This window comes from Schistocerca gregaria, chromosome 8 (genome assembly GCF_023897955.1).
Source record: "Schistocerca gregaria isolate iqSchGreg1 chromosome 8, iqSchGreg1.2, whole genome shotgun sequence".
Classification (NCBI taxonomy): Eukaryota; Metazoa; Arthropoda; class Insecta; order Orthoptera; family Acrididae; genus Schistocerca; species Schistocerca gregaria.
In genome coordinates, this window is record NC_064927.1 from 52,996,091 (window position 1) to 53,000,416 (window position 4,326).

Here is a 4,326-nt window from a genome sequence, read left to right on the forward strand (position 1 = left end):
AAGACTTTCTGCGCAGAATGGTACACTTAATCTGATGAACATGTGAGAGACACATATTTAAGGCAGTTGAGTCATTGCATAGCCCAGAACGTATACTGGTTTCATGAAATACAAATGACAATTTTTTGCCACAAAAACATCCTCCCATACCTCACCAGCCTAAGTTTATCAGTCATTTGTGATACAGTTTTGGACGAGCTGCAGCAACCTGTTAGGATCCCAGCTGTGCAACCGTTGACCCTTGCAGCAGCCGCCACTGTCGGGGATGGTTGGTGTGGGCCTCCAGAATAGTGCCGTGTGTGGCATTCCAAATAGAGTTAAATACATTTTTGTAGATCCATCGCAGAAACGTAAATCCCTTCCTCTTTTCTTCGCATCTAATTTCCTGTGATCTTTAAACTGATTCGTAGTATTTTTGCACTTAGAGTATCTTCAGGTATAGTATAGGTCCTCATGCAAACATCACGTACTCCCGAAATTTATTAACCGGATGAAACGAGATTTTTTTCCTAATACTAGATATGATGATTACCTTGCTACGTATTTATACGGAGCTTTTTTTTAGCAAACCAAGAAAAAGAAGCAAGGAAGAAAGTTATTCCTCACCTGCTTAAAGTCATCCCAGGGTTACTCATTCCTGTACTTCATGACTTGGACTCAGAATGCAATTAAGCCTGACTTCTAAATCGTTTAGCGTGCACAGAATATTAGTGTCCTGTTCTACAGTCCAACGGAGTACATAAGTTCATATTGATTTCTATCGATCTCTTCATCCAGTTTCATGTAACTGGTTCATAATTTCGAAAATTCTCTTGGCCATTAACATGTGTGAGAAAATAGATAGCAGGTCTTTCTCGTAACATCTACACCACTGTGAGGAACATCCAGTACCCAATAAATGTTCGTGAACTCACAATATACTCACAGTATATCTGCTGTATCTGTTAATCTGTGTCTGCTATTTGCCACATATCTTGTGTGATGGAAGGGGATGGTCTGACAGTCCAGTGATATGTCGAGATTGCAGGCAGAGTCTCAGCCAGGGATTTCTTATCGTCGACGAATTTCTTTTCGTCTGAATTCAGAATCCCGCGGGCCTCTGGCTTGCTGCCCCGTTCTCCACCACCTCTCCCAGTTCGTTCTCCAGCTGCTCGGTCCTTCACACTGTGCGAGACGGCACCCATTCCCGTCAATTCAGGCGCTGCTGCTCCTGATGGACACAGAACGGAAAATTCCTATGCTGCTTGAACGCATGGGAAATTTCGATAACAGATGTTCGCGTATCAGCTTATCTCATACGTGGAGTGCTGATTGCCAGGTGCGCCGTTTGTAGATGAATCCCATTAAACGTGAGAGCACACTCACCTCGACGTGTTTCTCTTTTTGTACAGACAATGTAAATCTTTGTCATTTTGGGATTTTTTTTGTTATTGTGTAAGAAACTATCCTGTTGTCAGAATCGCGAAACCTCAGAATTCTTTCCCTGACCTTTTGGAACTGGCTGCTGTAGGACTGCACAGTTCAGCAATCCCCCACTGTGAACACATCAGTCAGCGAGTTGGGGCGTCCTTTCTACGATTGGTGTTGCTGCAGTCCTGACACAGAGATTAATTCCGCTTCACGTCTGAGAATGACTGATATCAAACGGAAACCACAGCAGAAACTTTTTTCTGTAAATAATGTTACTGTTTGTATAACTCGGTGCTTCGGTAGCACTGGGTAACAAAATTAAACTTTTTGTGTGCTACATGGAAACTGAAAGGTGATTTATATAGTGTTTTGTCTGCTGATTTCAGATCTGTTAAGTTTTTTCCCTAATGGGCATAGATTGTTTTTAACAAATACATTTAAAATCGATGAAATTTTATATTAATTCAACGCTGAAGAACACTATGTTTGTCTATAGTTCCTAGCGTGTACATTTTAATGAAGCATGTTTATCTATTATACGCCAAAGTTGGAGGGGAAGACGTCTAAACGTGAGTGCAAGAAACAGAGTTTTACAGTCATATTATAACCAAGATTCCTATAATTCTCAATAAGCATAGTTATCAGCATTATAGTTTCACAGGAAGTACTTTAGAACGCTTTGAAAGGATCTCCATGCAGCTGCCTCACATTCATTCAAACTTTCTTCGAATGCAGCATTACTCATTAGTCCCATTGAAGCAAAGCAAGCGCTGTATCATGTATAAGATACAGAGGCGAGCGAGTGCACGGGACTTACCCTAGTTCACTGCTAGTAGCGTCACGTCATCGTAACGCGCCTGCATATAGTATTGCACCACATTTAACATAAAAGTAAAAATTAAGATTTGTGTGTAAAACTTTGTTAAAGTATAGTTCTATGTAATAATGTTTCAGGTAACAAATCTTAATGTTATAAAAATTAGTAGTTTACGTAAAATTCACGTTTTGAAAGAAAAATAGGAGGCGCTAAATAATGACGCTAGGAAGCCAAAATTTGGTGAGAAGGTGCAGTAAGAAGTCATTAATGAGTGGTGCTGGTTTCCAAAACCATAAAACTAAAATTGACTCCAGAATCCGCGTTTTCGGAAAAATCAGAGGCGCGAAATAATAGAGCTACAATATTGAAAATTGGTAGGATGCTTCAGTTCACCCTAATAATAATAATGGAAATACCACAATCAGTTACCTCTTCTAGTTTTTTTAGTAATTTAGTAAAAACTACTTTTGTGAGTAAAATGTACATAAGCATTATAGATTAAGTACTTTAAATTTTAATGATAAAACAAATTCTTTAAGACCAATGATCAGATAGGACAATTAACAAAGCTACACCAAGTTTTAGTCTTGTAGCATAATTAACAGCTGATACAAGTCTTGATAAAGCTATGGTTCAGAGGTAACAATCTACCGTTAGTTCCATTGTAAAAATTCTAGAGAGTAAAGTTTTAATTTTAGCGGGCTGAGATTTTCTACGTGCTTCTGTACTGCTCAGATGTATGTATACAAAAATTGAGAAGTTTGTAAAGCTATTATTAAATGTGATATTTAAGATTATGTGCCTGAGATAGCGATCATTTGGAGGCTGCAGGCATCTGCATAGGAACGGAAAGAACAGATGCTCTCTTGGCGGTACGCGCCGGAGCTATATAAAAAGAGCGGCAGAGGCAGTAGGAAGCTCACTCCGCATTAGACCAACGCCTAGTCCACGCGAGCTTAACGTCCGATCGCGCCTCGCCTCGGGTGACGTCATAGCGGGCTGTGACATGCGCGTACTTAGCAATGTAAACGGACATTGAAAATCGCGAGGACTGTACACCGTCCTGGATCGTTTAGACTTCGGTAACAAACTGTTATTGTGCCGTCCGTGTGAAGTATAATTCCGCGTGGCAAGTGGTGACTAACTCCACTTTTAAGGCGAGCATTAATCCTTTTTTTTAACATTATTGCGAACTATTAATAGAGCACCGTTAGTTAGAGTAATGAACTATTCGGGAGGAACTTGCTGTAGAAGTCGCCTCTGAACTATTAAACGATTGGCTGAATTAACAATATTTAATGTCTTTAGCATTTTCAGAAGTTTCGAGTAATTTGTGTGAGCCTTTAAGATAATAAAATCTTGTTTGGAACTTTAAATTTTATTGAAGCAGCCCTAATCTCGTGAAGAACTATGGATATTTTTCGTTTAGCTGGGCTGTACAGGAATGTGGCCGTGCAGACTGGGAACTAAGGTCAGTAAGTTTCCCTTCGCTTTCTGACTGGCCACCAAATTAGTTGCCAGGCTCGCGTGATTTAAGGTGGCAATGTTCAACTTTCATTCAACATTAAACAACGACGTCTTCGCCGTCCCACATATGTTGCATCGGCAATAGTCTGTTACGTGAAATGAACATTCAAACAACTCATTCGACAACTTCTTCGCCGCCCCACATATGGTGCTTATCGGCCGGGAAAACTGAATTAAAAGCAAATAAAAGTGCTCGATGTGTGAAAGCGATTGGTATAAATTAACGAACTCGGTAGGCAATAACAGGACACTGAATTGAACTAGTGTGGGAACAGTGTTACCAGTAAAGGCGGGTGTAGTGTATAAACAATAAGCTGTACGTTGGTTAGTGACGATGGTGAGGAAGGCGACGATGCTGGATCGCGGCTGCCGACGGCGCTGAGACTAAAGGAAGACGGTGCGTCATCGCGGAGCTGCGCTGATCTGCGAGACAGCTGCCGGCTGCGCCGAGCGGTCAACGGTGCCTTGCTGCCCCCCCCTGGAGCTATTGCAGTAGGCGATTCCTGTGGCGGTACTCGACGCTACAGCTGCTGCTGCTGCCTTCAATACGTCGCGACGCGTCGCATCACGAT